At 39.0% G+C, this 17804-nt stretch overlaps 1 non-coding gene across 1 annotated transcript; it reads left to right on the plus strand.

The window, feature by feature from the left end:
* The first annotated feature begins 17329 nt into the window (after positions 1 to 17329).
* On the plus strand, positions 17330 to 17466 carry LOC130026999 (U8 small nucleolar RNA). Its single transcript, XR_008792954.1, has one exon. It is a non-coding gene; the product is annotated as a U8 small nucleolar RNA (small nucleolar RNA).
* Positions 17467 to 17804: the final 338 nt, after the last annotated feature.

The raw sequence follows: 17804 nt of genomic DNA on the forward strand, positions 1-17804 counted from the left end.
ATCTACAAATAAGGATGGCTTATGTTATGTTAAATTCAGTTCAACAGCATTTGACTTTTTTAATATTTAACTATTTGAAAACTAAGAATGATGGAAAACTTCCTCTTTCCCTCTGACCACAGGCAAGAGGTGATCCTCTTCGACCTCCTCACCATCCCTCCTAAGGACAACTACTTCATTCAAGAAGTTGTTTATTAGCTTCTGACTTTGTTCACATTAGAGGTTGGGAGAATGAAGAAATGGAACATTATAAGGAAAAGAGTAGATCAGAAGACCAAGAAACCAAGATAAAAAGGGGAAAGGGGAGAAAAGTCACAGTGGAGGTCCTCTGTCTGATTTTCTGAGATAGATTCGGCGTGGATTGATAGTCAGAGGAGGGAGTTAAAAGCTGTTTCCATTCCCAGGATTTGGTGCATATTGTCTAATGACAATGCTGTCCTGCTAATGGGCTTCTGCCTAGCTTTAGCTGCAATGTCTTGTGAAATATTTCCAGATATAAGGAAGAGTCTGCGGAGACTGTGAGAAATAGCAGCTGAATGCATAAGCAACTCTTTGTTATTAGGAGTCTGGTAGGAGGCACAGTTTGCAGTAAATGAAGAGAAGCAATACTCTTACTACACAGCAAGCATGTCCCAGAAAAGCCCTTCATTTCATGCCTGCATCTGGCTTGCCTGTGGAACTCACAGGTGTGTGTAGGTTTTAGGGAAGGGCAAAGAGACCGATGAGAATAGCCAATTAGGTCTTTCCTGGAACAGTGTTAAACTTACACATCAGAGATAGCTCTGCAACTGATGACAAATTTGAACTTCAGAAAAAAAATTATCTTTTAAAATAAAATAAAAGAAGAGAAAAGAAAGGCGTTTTATGTAATACCTGTAACCCTGTAAAGTTGGATATGAATCATCAAATGTACTTTAAAAGAATAAAGCATACTTTATCAGGATTTTAAATATATTAATGTTTTATTGAGGCATAGATGCTCAGAAAAAAATGCACAAATTAATAGTTTTTCACTTTTGAATCTCTCAAACTCAGCATGCCTTTATTGCTGGAACTCAGATCGGGGTCAGCTCCTAGCATAGCCCATTTGACTCCTCTATCAGTATTCACCAATCCCCCAAAAAAACTCACTTCTATTTTGACCACAAAACCAATTTTCTGTTCATGATTCTGTTAGAAATGAAAGTTCCAACATATATTGTTTTGTTTGACTCTGTCAACATATTATTTGTGAAATGCATCATATTATTGTAGTTATAAACTGTTTATTCTCTTCATGGCATAGTATTCCACTCTCTGAAAGCATCATGATCTCATTATTATAGCATCTATTCTTCTAAGCCATTATATTCCTTTTATTTTTGATGAGAATTTTAGTCATTTTCAGCAAAGGACTATTAGAATGATGCTACAACCAACATACAAACACTTTTTATGAGTTTAAGGATACATCTTTCTTAAGTACTTACCCATGAATAAAATTTATGGTTTATAATACATATTTTATACACATGCATATGGTTATTTTTTATATAAATAGACTATTTTCAAAATGACAAATTTTAGATGGATGGAAGTATGTCAGAGTAATTTTGGTTAATTTCACCCACTTTTCACTATTCTTAATTTTCAAAGAAGTCATCACAATAAAGGAATTTTTTTCAGACAGTTATGACATTGCTGTTGCCTGTGGAAGTGGTTATATGACCGCACTTGTCAGAACCTATAGAAATGCTTAACATAAAGGCAGGGTTTTTTTTCCAGCTACACTGTTTATTCCCTGTTGAAATTAGTTACTTTCACTTTTTAGCATCAAGAGATCAGTTTTTCTTCTTTGCTCATTTTAACCTTTGAAGAATAAGTAGAGTGATCAGGATCACCTCAGCACACGTAAACAACACTGAGGATTAATGTCCTGACCCTTCGCTTTGTTCTGAACACTTATTGAGTAACTGGGTCTTTCTCTGGGACCTTTCTTTCTGGGAACCCCAAGTAGCAGAACAATGATGAACTCTTGAGTGCATGTGGCAGTATTGAAGTTTGAACTCAAGAGGTTGTGCTGGCCATGCAAGTCCATTCTGTATGTCTTTGATGCATCTGCTGGTTCAACCCACAATATCAGTTTTATGCTAATAAACTATTCACATGCAGTGTTGGTAGGGATATCAGCTTTCTTTTCCTTTGGGTAAATTCCTGTAAATGGGATATCTGGTGTATTGGATAAGTAAATTTCCCATATTAAGTAACTGCAAATTATTAGTGATGTCTTTACCATTTTAGCATTCTCACCACTCATTTATGATGTTCAACAACTTGGTATTGTTATCAAGTATTGTTATGTTTTTATTATGCTAAATGGTGTAATGTGGTTCTCTATTGTGCACTAAACTTACATTTCCATAACAATTCATGATACTGAAACCTTTCTTAAGTTTATTTTCTGTCCTCATACCTGCTTGGTGAAGTATTAGTTTAAATATCTTACCCATTTTTCAATTGGGTTGTTTTCTTATCATTGAGTTTTGAAAGCTCTTTATAAGATAATGATCTGATGGTATTTTTTTCCAGTTTGATTTGCATTTCCATCTTTTTAAAAAATGTATTTTGAAGACCAAAATAACAAAAATTATAAATATCTTATTTTGATGAAGTCAAATTTATTATGTTTGTGTTTTATATATGTACTTTTCATATTTTTATCTAAAAACTCTGTCTAACATGAAGGTCACAACCATTTTTCTTTTACTTCATCTCTCCACAAATGTTATCATTTTTTAGCCTATGTTTCATTAAAATCCACTTTAAATTGATCTTTACATGAGTTGTAGATTATGGATTGATGTATACTTAATTTAGAAATATATATCTAATTTTTGACACTGTTAAATTAATGATTCCTTTTTCATTAACTTACCTTTACATTACTGTCAAAAATTAATTGTTCATACATTTGCATGTCTGTGTCTGTATACTATTTTTTCCCTAAATATGTATACATATATATATATGTGCTCTTTCTCCAAATTTTGACTTTTTGATTGGTATACCATGATAGTATATGTCAAAGTAAAACAAGTTCTCCAACCTTATTCTTCTCAGAATTGTTTTAGCTATATTGGGCTCTTTCTCATTTCTAACACATTTTAAAAACTATCCTATTGGCATGTAAAAAACAGAATTTTAAATGCATTGAATATGTATGTCGATTTATATGATAATTGCTATTTTAAATATCATACACACTTCATTTCCATAATCATAGTATATTCTCTATTTACTAAGTCTCCTTGGAAAACTTTGATTAATATTTTGTGGTTCGTAGTATAGAGATCTTGTGCAGAACTTATTGGATTATACCTAAGTATTTCGCTGTCATTGGGGATATTTTATTATTTTTAAATTTTTGTTTTGGGGTGTCTGTGCAGCAAATGTTCAAGTATAATCCCTGTGATACTCATTCCGGTGGGGCCTCCTGCCTGATGTTTAGTCGTCCAACCTCTTGATTTGGTGCAACTGGCAACCAATGGTGCTACAGGTTCCTAGAATCACCTTGGTAGTGCTAACGGATCACTAGGAGAGTTGCTAGGGTGCTACCAGGACTAGACCAGGCAGGGCACAAGAAAGCTATGCAGTGCCAAGGATCAAATTCTGGGCCTACTGTAAAAACGTCATGGATTCCAGTCATTTAAGCTATCTCCCACATCCTGATTATATTTTATTCATCATTTTGTGACAGTTGAAGGCCTTACACCATGGTTCTTGGCTCTTACTCCTATCTCTGACTTCAAGAGATATTTTAAATGATTCTTTAAAAAATATTTTGCATTTTGTTTAATTGTTAATCGCTCATTGCTACCATATGTAATTATTTGACATATAAAATTCTAACTAACTTTTGTATATATAACTTAGCAGCTTTGCAAAGTCTATTTATTCACTATAAATAGAGAGTGTAGGGAGGACAAGATCCAAGTGAAGTTTGGGAAAAGTTTGCGTTTGAACGCTGGGGGAAAAAAAGAGGAACCTGAGAAAAACATAGAAGTAATGGAGATGGTGGAGAGAAATGCAAGACAGCAATATGCTTAATACTCCTCTAACTCTCATGGCCTCTGCCAAACTCTTATAATACTCAGAACCTTCTAACAGCACTCACTCAATTATACATTTATTTAGTGCCAATTTTGCTTGATATATTTTGATTTTATTTCCCTAGTCATTGCCCTTCTCTCAAAATCCTTAGGTGTCTTGAGGCCAAGGAACAAGTCTTAAGCACCAACTCACAGAACAATCACAGCTCATTGTTTGACCTTCTCTTGTCCTCTTTTCCTATAACATTCACAGGGACAGTTTGGGTTATTTCATTTTATTTTTTTTATTTTTTAATAATTTATTTCTTTATTGAATCACTGTGGGAAAAGTTACAGAGCTTTCGGGTTTAGGTCTCAGTCATCTAAGTATCAAACACATTTCCCTTTACCAATACTTATTTTTAACCGCGAACCCCAATAGAACCCCACCTCCCACCCCTCCCAATTCCTGTGAGGCAGATGAGTTCTAGTTAATACTCTATCTACTTTGACTAGATACACTGTTTCGATAGAAGACGCACAATTATTGTTTAGAGTTTACGACCCCACCTCCCCAATCAGATATGCTGAGACAGCGTTGTGAAATGATTTGCTTTCTACAGCTGGGTTTAAGAATAAAATGATTTTTTTTTTGAATTTGGATTTCTGCTTTTGGATTTTGGTTTTGGATTTCTGCTATTTTACTTATTAACCCTGGAAGAATTTCTATTAAAAGTTAGATAGTTAAGAGATTGGTTTCTGTGCTCTGGAGTCGTGGCCGTGCCGGAGAGCCGCTCGTGGGGGGCAGCTGGTGACCTCCGTCGGGCGTGAAGGACGGACCAGAACGCCCCCCCTTCCCATGAGGCCCCTGCCGCCCCCCACCCCCGACTCAAACCTGCTGTCCACAAGGCTCCCGTGCGGCCGCCATCTTTCTTTCCAGAGAGGAGCTGGCGGGGTTATTTCATTTTACAAGCATGTATTTCTCATTGCTTATGTGTAAGCCACTCTGCAGAACAGGGATGACATTCAAAAATGTTTAAAAACTTGCCCAGCACCTGACCTCTAAAAGGAGGGACGCTGGAGACCTTACCTTGAAGGTGTCAATCTTTGATTTATTTGACTGAGGGGCCATGGGGGTGTCCAGAATGAAGGGGTGAGAGATGTGGGCAGGGAGTTCTCTGCGGAGGACTTGGCACTGCAACTCTATGCAAACGTCATGAATATATCTCCCTCCAAGTGGTTTGTATCTCTCCCCGGTGCTATCAGGTACTAGAGTCTGTAGAGTCAGAAAGAATATATATGAACTAAGAAAGTGATGGGCTGGAGCGATAGCACAGCGGTAGGGCGTTTGCCTTGCACGCAGCCAACATGGCCGACCCGAGTTCGATTCCTCCGCCCCTCTCGGAGAGCCCGGCAAGCTACCGAGAGTATCTTGCCCGCACGGCAGAGCCTGGCAAGCTCCCCGTGACGTATTCGATATGCCAAACACAGTAACAATCTCACAATGTTACTGGGCCTGCTCGAGCAAATTGATGAACAACGGGAGGGCCTTTACCTTTACCTTTTAAGAAGGTGATATGATATAGAACATGATGAATTCCTCTAGAGGGCAGAAGAGAAATTTCACAGAAATTCTGGAAGGTGAAAACTTAACTGCTTCTCCTCTCCAAACCCCTCCCATAGATCACTCTTTTTATTTACTTATTTATTTCTTTATTTATTTGCAGGGAAGAGAACGACAACGTTTTGCATTGAATCACACGGTCAGGTGGAGTTCTGTAGTGTCCAATGGTGACAAGACAAAAACTCTTTAGCAATGAGCTTGATGTCCTTTACTCAGTGAGAACACTCCTGAACAGAGGCGCACGGTGCCTCAGAAGCAGAGGGGCCCCTTCCCCAGAGGTGTTTGGGCACCAGAGAATTTTCTAGAGCGTTTTCACGAGTAGCGTGCACACACACACACGTGCACACACAGGGCTAATGGGCCTGGAGGTCTTGGATTTCTGGATCAGGCCGGGTCCTGTTTCCTAGGGGAATCTCAAGCTGAATCGAAGGCTGTGATTGGCGTTTGTTTCATTTCCTTCAAAGACTTTTTTTTCTGAAACTCAGGCTGATGTAGGTCTGTATTTGTGACTTGGGGGAGAGGAAAGGCACCTGGATGACTTCTGTGTTGGAACTCCTGATATACAAATTGGCTTTATTGGGATGACACAGAGGCCTTGAAGGTAAGGGACACAAGCCAAGCAAAGTCACAGAGGCAGTGACTCAGCTTTCCTATATACATATTTTAAAAAAGCCTCAAGAAAAGAAGAGCAAGATAAAATGGCAGGAAAAATAAGAAGGTGAAAAAGAATGAATTATTTGGGGAAAGCAGACTAATTCTTTTAACACTGAATATTTTAAAAAACCAAAAGGCAGTTTAGAGGCCAATGATGCTGCGACCCTTTTGGGGTGGAGGGTTAGGGGAGGAATCCTGGGGGCAGACAAAAAGAGCCCAAAGTACTCAATTCTGCACTAAGGTTTGCAACTGAGACCGGGATCCTCCATTCACAGCCTCCACCCCCCTCCCCAATTCCAGGTCTCAAGCCTCCCTCCTCTCCAGGTTTTTTAAAATGCAAAATAAATAGATGCCTGTAAGCAGCTGCTGCTGATGGAGAGTCTTTGATTTCTCCCCCAGAGGGCTGGCATCCTGCCTCACTTCCTGAGAATGCATTCAAATAGATTACACTCTTCAAGTCTCTACTCTCTCTTAGGTGTTTTGATGAAGTAAAAACTATAAATGGATGCTGTGGTCGCTCTGCACCCCTCCCCCGACACCCGAGCAGCTGAATCAGAACCGGCTCTTCCCTTCAAGGAGGCAACAATAGCACAGCTCAGCTGCCTGTTGAAAGACTCGCGGATGTAAAACACATTCTATATGCTCGCTCCTCTCCTCAGCTTGTCAGACACAAAGCTGTCATCCTGGATGCTTCATTCCCTCTTCCTGCTCTCACTCTTACATTAGACATGCTTGTTATTAAGCTACATCCTCTTGGAAAAAATTATTAAGATTCATTTTATTTCCATTCCTTTCATCTCTTTCATCAGTCAAAAGGAAAACAGGGTTTTTTGGAAAAGGCTGCTTTAAGCAAAAATAAGAAACTTCACAGGTCAGAACTGACTCAGTGTTAGTCGTTTCCTAAAAGTTTGGGATTTACTGGATGGTAATTATATTCCAAGTTTTAATAACCAAGAGAAAAATTTAGCCAATCTTTCTCTAATTGAACTACATAATTCTAATTTTTCCTGCCATTTTACTTTCGTGAGCACAAAGCTTTTAACCTATTTCTAAACCCGAACTTAATCACTTAATCACTTAACTTCCCGTTAGTCATCGATTTGCTCAAGCGGGCGCCAGTGACGTCTCCATTTGTCCCTGTTGCGTGCTAGTGTAGCCCAATGGCATCTGTTCGCAGAACAACATGGATTTATTTCTTAAGTACCAGTTTACATCATTGTTAAGAATTCTAGTTAGACTGTAATACTTACAATAATAATTTCAGCTCACATATATTTTTTCAATTCTATTATGATACTTTATTTGCTCAATGAGGAAGGGATTCAACTTTTAGATGTAAGCTTTAAATAGTACATATATGTGTGTGTGTATACCATTTATTTTTTTTTATTTTTATTAGAGAAACACCACGAGGTACAGTTGTAGACTTACAAATTTTTGTGCTTGGGTTTCAGTTATGCAATGATCGAGTACCCATCCCTCTACCAGTGCCCATTATCCACCATCACTAATCCCAGTATCCCTCCCACCCCCATCCTCCCATCGCCCCGCCCCCCCCCCCCCCCCCCCCGCCTCTGTGGCAGGGCACTCCCTTTTGTTCTGTCTCTCCTTTTGGGTGCTGTGCTTTGCAAAAGAGGAATTGAGTGGCAATCATGTTCGGTCTAAAGTCTACTCTCAGCATGCATCTCTCATACTGGAAGGATCTTCCCAACACCCTTTATTTGGTGCTCCCTTCTCTATCTGAGCTGCCTTTCCCCCTAACGTGTATGGCTGGCCTCCAGGCAAGGAGTAAACCTCCTGGTGTTTATCTTGACTATTCTTGGATGTTAGTCTCCTATTTTGTTACTTTATGTTCCCCAGATGAATGCGATCTTTCTATGTCTATCCCGCTCTTTCTGACTCATTTCGCTTAGCATGATACTTTCCATGTAGAACCAGTTGTATGTAAATTTCATAACTTCATCCTTTCTAACAGCTACATAGTACTCCATTGTGTAGATGTACCAAAGTTTCTTTAACCAGTCCTCTGTTCTCAGGCACTCAGGTTTTTTCCGGATTCTAGCTATTGTAAACTCAGCTCACATATATTGCTTATTCAATACAAATGCTCTAAAGGGAGGACTTAAAGGGAGGAACAAACACTAGCTTTTTAGAAGTTTATTTTTTTAGCTGATTTAACTATGTCCAACCCATAAGTACACTGATCTTCCCACAAGGGCCCAAAAGCCGTTTACAGGTTGCGAACATCAAGAATGGGCTAGGTACCTAAAGGAATACAATTAGTGATGAGTGTTTGCTTTGTGTATTCCTGCTATATCTGCATTTTCTGGCTTCTGTAACAACGTTGGCTTTGCTGCACTTGTGTGAACTTACCGAGCACCAGGATGTGAGTTTGGCCGGCTCAAATTATGAAAATGCTTACAAAAGTGCTCGGGCACAAGGATACGATTTTTCCTAATAAAAAAAAAAAACAGGACTTTGCTGTGGAGCTGCTTTTCTTGACTAACAGGACAGTCGGCCAGCTGGTGTCTAATAAAGACTTCTCCAAATTCTAATGATTTTTCTCCAGTGGCCTTTTAATTGTGACCCCACAATACTACCACAGCAGATACTACTTAAAGGCCAAACACACATCAGCACCATCTGTGATGATAATCAGTCCGCTGAGTAGACATTTTTATTATAAATAGGGAAATTAAAACCTGTAGATATCTATTCATCCAAGGTCTTCTAACTAAAGAGGAGAAATAAAATCAGAATTCATATAAAGCTTGGGACTTATTTTTTTATATAAATGATTCTACTATTATCCAGCACCATCCCAAACTGTGTTTTTCAAATTGTCGTTTACATTGTTCTCTAAAAATGTCACCGTCACTGTCCTCCCATTTGTTCATTGATTTGTTCGAACAGGCCCAGTAACATTGTGAGACTTGTTACTGTGTTTGGCATATCAAATATGACACGGGTAGCTTGCCAGGCTTTGCCATGCGGGCGAGATACTCTTGGTAGCTTGCCAAGCTCTCCGAGAGGAGTGGAGGAATCAACCCATGTCAGCCGCGTGCAAGGCAAACACCCTACCCACTATGGTATGGCTCCAGCTCTAAAATTGTATGTCACTCAAATCACCCAAGCAGTTCCCAAAAGTAAAGCTACAGCCACTATAGTTTTCCACCTTAATTTTAATTTTTATCGACTTGTAATTGGTTTATAGTATTGTCAGGGATTTAGCTTCACACCTCTGTATGTGTGCAGTTGTTGCTACTCTCACCACTGAAGTTTCATTTCGTCTCTTCACCAAAAGGACCCTTCTCATTCTTCTCATTCTTCTCTTTCCATTTTCTCTGGTAACCGCTTAATTTTTTACCATCTAGGTGCAATTTGTTGTTTTTACAAATTTGTTTGCTTCTGTAATTCATATTTCACATATGAACAAAAGCTCCAATAATTTTCTTTCACTTTCTGAATTATTTCATGTACAGTACAGTGATGAAAATGTTGATTCTAAGTGTGATGTGCAAATGATCTGAGTCATAAAGTTGTATAAATAACCAGTATTCTTTTACTGGCAAGAGAATGTTCTTCGATGCAGAAATCACCACTTTTTGAACTTCCCCTATTCTATGTATAAAACCACATGATACTTTTCAAAAGTTTATTTTGTTATAGATATTAAACTCTGAAGAGTGAAGAGCATTGAGAGACCAAGACTTGTGGTATACTAGTTGGAGCCAAGAAAATCCTTCATAAAGAAGGACCAATGGGGAACTTCCAGCTTATTATAATATATTTGAATAATACAAATCATATCTACTTGCCCTATGACAGTTTATAATTGCCACGACAGCTTCTGAAAGTGACTAAGTATGATCAGAATCTGGGCGGTACCTTCATTCCAGGAACTCTCCATTCAGTTCTTCTCAGAAAAACCATGAATATTACACTCTAATGAATTTTTCCTACACTCTAATGAATTTTTCCTACACTCTAATGAATTTTTCCTATTTGTATACCTGTGATTTGTGTAAAGATGATGTTGCTCTCCCTGAACTATGCCAAAACGTAGACCTTTAGAGTGTATACAATTACTATTAATAGCCCTTAGTAAATATTTTTACTCATAATTTTCTGACTCTGGCCTTGAATTCTTTGCTACGTCGGCACCCAGATCAGGACCAGATGAACATGGTTCTGACCAGGCACTTGCAGCACCATAATAATCTCATAATCCCATTTTGTTTCAGTAAGTACAATTTATATTTTCTAATGGAAAGGTATTTCACAAAGTAGATATATTCCAATCATCTATCAATGACATGGAGGTCACTGCCATGAGTTAAGCTCCTATGAACATAAGGGTATAAAATCCTTTCAAATGAGTGTTTTCATACTTTGTAAATGACTAAGAAAAATATTTCTGAATGATGTAATATTTTCATTTTTATATTTTAGTTAACCCCTACCATTTTTCATAAAAGCTGTGCCATTATTCCAAACTTCTCTTTTCTACCCATAATAAACACTTGTTACTCTATAGGCCATTCTCCTATGCGTGTACTGTTTTCCAGTGTTTATTTCACTAAAAGACTTTTATAGTTGTTGCTTTTACAAATGAAAAAAAGCCAAGAAATGGCAATAGTGGAAAACTGTGACTAAAATAATATACTAAGTACTGTTTATGAAAAGCATAGTATACTAATACAGTATTTTATTTTCCAGATCATCAGTTTTCCTGACAGATTATCTGTTCTTATCTTAAGAGTGTGCTTGAAACTCTTTGCTCTGCAAATACCATGTATTAAAATTTAATTAATAAATTTGAATTAAGCACTAATCATTATAAACATGTATTTATTATATAAGTGGCTACACTTAGCTATCTAGTATTTTAAACTCAGATGGTATTTTAAAATAGCGTATTAGGAAATATGTGGAGAGGAGTATGTAAGAAACACCTAAATAAAATTATAGCAAACAATTAAGCTATGAGAATGAGAGAGAAAAGCTACCGAGAGTATTCGATACGCCAGACACAGTAACAACAAAGTCTCCAATGGAGACGTTACTGGGCCCGCTCGAGCAAATCGACGACCAATGGGAGGGCCTTTACCTTTACCTTTAAGAATTAGTAGAGATGTCCTCTTAGGCCTTTTAGAGAAAAAACCAATTTAAGATTCTAATAGTCACTAAAGACAACATGCATTACCTCACAGGACAACACACAATTCTGATAATGAGGAATATGAATCATTCCATAGAGGATTAAATATAATGTTTAGGAGTCTAACTAATTGGGTCTGAGAAAAGAAAATGTACAACCTGCTTTCAGATTTAGATTTTCTTTAGTTTTCAGTATTACTAATTATCTTGTTAATTACTTCTAATTTTATATTTAAATTTTGATGAGTTTATTATTTTTTCTATATTTTGTCTGAATTCTATTCTATAATTCAACTATTTCTGTTGTCTAAGAAAGTTATTCCTATCTTCTAGAATATCTTTCTGCCCTCCTGACTTAAAGATGAGAATGCTTCACAAAATGTTGTAATTACATGATAAATTGGGCATATTTTTTCTCTCCTTTATAGAAATGTGAATCCAGGGCTTTTCATCTCTTATTTTATTTTTCTTATTTGTCTTTTGTTCATTTGCTTGCATATATTCCTTATTTATTTTTTGGAGGGCTTAAGACCATATTCTGAAAACAGTATTTTTAAAAATACTTTATTTAAGCATCATGGTTTACAAGTTATTCATAATGCATTTGTCAGAGGCTCTCAATGGTCCCAAAACAATCCCATCACTAGAGTGACCTTCCCTCCACATTGTCACCATTTTCCCACTCTCCCAAGCTTGTCTCCTTAACAGACACACAATAATTCATTTAATAATGCTCCTTACAAATAAATGACTAAAAGAATTATCAAAAATATTTCAGTAAAAGAAAACTTTTGAAAATTGTTATGACTCACCTTGGGGTTGTTAGGATTTTTTTGTTTATTCCCCAACAGCTAGCATAGTGGGTAGGGTGTTTGCCTTGCACGTGGCCAACCCGGGTTCGATTCCTCCATCCTTCTCAGAGAGCCTGGCAAACTACCGAAAGTATCCTGCATGCACAACAAAGCCTGGCAAACTCCCCATGGAGTATTCAATATGCCAAAAACAGTAACAACAAGTCTCTACAATGGAGACGTTACTGGTGCCTGCTCGAGCAAATCAATGAACAACTGGAGGGCAGTGCTACAGTGCTACTCCAACAGTTGTATCTGTTTATATACCTCCAATCACTGCCCTGACTTAGCCAAAAGAACAGAGGAAATGCTGCCAGTGGAAGTCTCATCTGTCACTTTGATTGGGATGGCAAAATAATCTATCTGTGTTATTGATTCATTAGCCCCTCCTCATCTGCTTTTAGTTGCTAAACTATGTATCTAAAAATTCCTCACTCATTCATGGACTTAGTTTTCACTACGATAAACCAGACATTCAATTTTTTTATTAGCAGAATGAGGCCATTTTCCTGGAGAAATGTACTCAGGTACTTTGTTCCTTCAGTTCTTCCTTTCATTTCAGTTTTTCAGTTCGCTCAGACCTCTATGGAAGGAAAAATTGAGGGAGGTTGGAGGTTTTTTGTTTTTGTTTTTGGTTGTCTGTGTGTGTGTGTGCTTCTTTTGGTGGGGGAGGAAATTGAAAAGTTTACTTAATGATATTATCTTAAAGTTGGAATAGGCATTAATCATTATTTCCAAGTTCAGCATTAAAAACCTAAAATCCTCTGAAGCTTGAACATTGTTTAAACAAGTTGTATGGTTTGCTGACTTGAGGAACAGCAATTAACTGCTCTCCTCTAGTTAGAAAAAAATGCATTCCAGTTGACAAGATTAAAGCCATTCCACTATGATTAGCACCACCCAAGAGACCAACTGTTTTTACGTCCAAGATTTTGTCAAAAAAAAACATAAATATTGGAAATATTACCTTTCAATTTAGAAAAGCTGAAATAGAGAATGTGTGGAAGTAATACCTCAAAGCACATTTCACTCACCAATGTACTACATGCTTGTTTTACTTGTTTCTTTCACATATTTTATTGGATATCATTCTCACATGAAGTTCTTTTCTCCTAGGAATTCTCAGTTTCATGGATGAGGCAATTGAGGTTTATAGAGAGAGAAGAGGCTTACTAATTGTTTAAACAATAGTAGTTTGTTGGTAATTCAGATATGCAAAAGAGTCACACAAATTTCTTTTTTCTAAATCCCTTTTTTTTCCTTTTCTTTTCTTTTTTTTTAAAATTTTTTTGTCACACACAGCTCAAGGATTAGTTCTGGCTCTGCACTCAGGGATCACACTGGCTTGGCTTAGATGACCTTATAGGGTACCGAGTATCAAACCTAGATTGAGCACATACAAGTGTCCTGACCACTGTACTATCTCTCCAGCCCCCCCAAATTTTTAATCAATTGAGAAAAATTTTAGAAAAACAGATAAGGATCTTTACTGCCTGTAATGTACTTAAGGATATATCAAATTGCTCCGACTACATCCCTAACTCAGATCTTGAAGTGAATGGGAGGGAAAATTTTTTTATGGAGCAGAATTGAGGCGAATTTAATCATCCATCTTCAGGGAGATTGACAGCCTATGTTGTATTCCATTCAGAGAGCAGGATGGAGAGTATGGAAAGTGACAAATCTCAGTATTCCACCCATGGGGCTGGAGAGGGTAAGATGCTTGCTTTGCAGCAGCTGACCAGAGTTTGATCCCCAGCATCCCTTAGGGTTTCCTGAACACTGCCACGAGTGATTTCTTAGAGCAGAGCCAGAAGCAATCCCTTAGCCTCGCTGGGTGTGTGACAACCCCCCTCCCCAAAAAAATAGCAAATGAGAAAAAAACAATCCATAGTCCACCCAAAACTACTTGAGAGCTAGCATAGAAAGGTATTTAGTGAGAAAATCTGAGAGAAAAAGGAAATCAGCAACACTGGGGTTGCCCAGCGTTACCAACTGAACTTTACTCCTTCTCCATATGGCCAGAGTTAAAGAAGAGAGATAGAGGCAGTACTCAAACTCCCTCCTGTGCATATACTACAGGACTGCCGTTATCTATCTCTCTCCACCACACGTGTTCGGTAATCTTGTAACGCTTTCCCCACCCTGGGGAGGCTCTTGGTGATGGACAGACGAAGGAAGAAATGAGGACCAGGCTGGTTGGTCTCAGTTGCAGTTTATTCCAATCTCCTCTCCATTCTCCTCTGATTCTCCTCCTGCTTCTTCCTCCCCCATGCTACTTCATTCTCTTTCTAGATCCTATTTCAAAATTATTTTGGTTCCCCTAGCCCACTCTTACAGTCTTAGTTAAATCCCAAAGCATAAGGGGTTGGGGTTTACACATAGGTGTGGTCCCAATCAATAGGGGTAAAATTCTTCCCTCAGGGGAAGCTTCTTCTAGGACAGATTCTCATGCAGATTCTCCCACAACTGAAATTTCAATTATGGGTGTATTTCTCCTTTCCTTAGTCCAACAAACATACATTCATAATGTTAGTCATTTTTTATGGACACAGTAAGAGATACATTAAGTTTATAGAATTGCTCTCCCAGGGCAATCTCATTCTCAGAATACAGTGCTCTTTCCTATCCCTAGCAGGGTCCTAATCTCATTGATACTTTTGGATCATGACAGCATTTGTCCATGACCATGCTCTTAACTTAGAGTTGAGTATTGTGGTGCTACTGAGAGTATCTCGCCCGCACGGAAAAGCCTGGCAAGCTACCCATGACGTATTGGATATGCCAAACACAGAAACAATAAGTCTCACAATGGAGGCATTACTGGGCCCTCTCTCGAGCAAATTGTGGTGCTTTGGCCAAGTCCATTTCGATGGCCAGGGTAGCTCACAGCTTGCCCTGGGTTCATTCAGTCCCTCATTGGGACCCTGCTTTTGGGGTGCTAGGAACTGAGGACAACTGAGACTTAAGTCAAGGAAGCAGATGTCCTGGAGTGAATATTGTTTGGAGTCAACTCCCAAGTTACAAGCATAATATTAACTGTCTTTCTTTGTCCATACAAAAATGGCATTGCTTTAAAGTAAACTATTCAAATGGTATAAGGAGAAGGGAAAGGTAATATTAACTTACAATACAAATTCAGTGTCCTTAGAAGGATCTGACCTTACAAGTTAACAGAGTTTGATTGGGAGAAAAAGGTGATAGACTGGTTGGGGAAAAGAGCACAGAGAAGTACAGAGGAATGGAAGTTACTCCGGAGCACTGTGATGGGTATAACCCTATGAGCCTAAGCTCCCTGTAGCAAGGGAGAAAGGACAACCCAATGTTATCCTACACCTTCCATTATAAATCAGTACGAGAAATACAGTAGTGTCCACTAATTTACAAAAACATAAGCATGCATTGCAATTTTGAGATGCCTCAGACCAGTGAGCTACCCACTGTTCTCTCTGCCTGCTTCACTTGGTCAGCGGAAGAGAGAATAAATTAAACATTTGATTCTTTGTTTTAAGTTTTAATCTTCGTTACTGGTTAAACATGGATGGAGAGAATGTCTCACTTGGGGACGGAGGTGTCACGCTGTTTCTCATTTGACTCCTCACCGCTCCAACCAACTTGATGTCAACATGCTCTCTTCCAGCCCTTCTTTCCATTTGGGAGTTTAGCTGCATATATATCCTCCATCTGGTCCTTTCCAGGAAAGGAAACAGCTTTATCTTTCTATCCCTTCTTCTTTTGCCATCTCCTGAATACCTGCACTACATTCTCCTAGTCCTTTTCTGAACAGCTTTCTTTGTAGTATACCTAATTTGATTTTTTCTTTCTTACTCTGTCTCTCGGCTGCCTTCCTCAACATTAATGTCCTATTTATGTTTTGAATTCCTGCCTTTGGCCGTTGTCAGTAAAGTGCACCTTTTATTAATAAGCAAGCTGTCTACATACTATGTTCTATTTGCAGAACTCTTAGATACAGCCGTCTTAGTAATACAGGGACATAATGGGATAGGCTTAAATCTATTTCCTCAGCCCTCCTGTTCTGCTTCTTACAAATATCCCTGGTCTTTCTCTCCCCAATTTACCACTGTTTGCCCGCCAGTCCAATTCTTCCAATACACCCCTTTAGCTCTGCTCCTAAATCTTCATAGGCATCTGCTCCAGGGTCAACTGTGTGGAACTGTAATTTCCCCAAACCTCACCACCCTCTGGGTACATATGTGGAAACACTAATATTAATACCTAATTTTTCTGGCTCATTTCCTCAAACTAGCCATGCACGAAGCCCAGCTTCCTGAAAATTCCCTCTTAAGAGTTTTTAAACTCTGAGGCAAACGTGACATACACTGTCCCTTCCTGGGTTCTGTGCAACTCTGCTGGACACTCTTTTTTCCTTCAGTGGGTCTGGTTTTCTCTACCGCTGTTTTTCGCATACAGCGACTCTGTCTGACACAGTTGGTACTGTCATAGCATGGTGTTCCTCCTGCAGAATGCCAGATCTCTCTTGTTGACCCCAGGTCAACAATTCTCTGCCGGGAGCAACCCTGAACAACTGACAACACAGAGCAACAGTGAAACGCTGATTATTCTGTGCCAGAAATCATGTGTCCCAGCAGCGTGCTGGTGCAGTACTGTATTCCATTACTAAGTTGACCTTATAGTTGTCGCTGTGTGCCTCAAACAGCAGAAAATGATGTTCTTATTATGATTCTAGAGGCAGGAAATACAAGATCAAAGGTTGAATTTCTTCTGAGACCACCCTCCTTGACTGGCTGACTCATTACTGCTTCCTTGGGTTGGGGTACTGTTTTGTTTTTTTTCTTCAGTGTTTGCACAATTGTCTGCTATCTCCCTCTATGTCCTCTTACAGGGCTGAAAGTCAGTTTTGTTTGGGACCTGTTGAAAGCTTTATTTTAACTTAATCATCTCCCTTATAGCATCTATCTATTCAAAAATACATTCAAAGATACTGGTGTTGATCATCAGGTAGGATCATCCTTACCTGTTCCTCTATTGAGAGGTCAGAGAGAACACGGTGATTAGAGTTCCCATGATTTTTGATTAACATCTCTTCATAATTGTTCTCGTCCGGGATCTGGATTTTATAGTCTCTGAGTCTTGGCTGCTGATGGGATTACACGGCGCCAGGGGGCCAGGTGGTGGGTGTGACCCCCGCCTACTGGAATTTGGAGGATCTGGGTGGAAGATGCTCGACTCCAATTCGAGTAGGCTTGGAGGTCTCGACCTGGGTGTTCCTTCCCAGAGCCCCTTGGAGGGGAGCGGGTTGAGCTTTCCTCCCCGCCCCGACCAGGGCTCCGGCAGCCGAAGACCTCCAGGACCAGCCACCACCATGCTGAGACCACTCTCTGCACACATGAAGGTACTGGCAGTGGGACAAAGCCACGCGGGTTCCAGGGCCGAGACCTCCAAGCCTACTCGAATTGGAGTCGAGCA

This window comes from Sorex fumeus, unplaced genomic scaffold (assembly GCF_029834395.1).
Source record: "Sorex fumeus unplaced genomic scaffold, SorFum_2.1 ptg000035l, whole genome shotgun sequence".
In the NCBI taxonomy this organism is placed as follows: Eukaryota; Metazoa; Chordata; class Mammalia; order Eulipotyphla; family Soricidae; genus Sorex; species Sorex fumeus.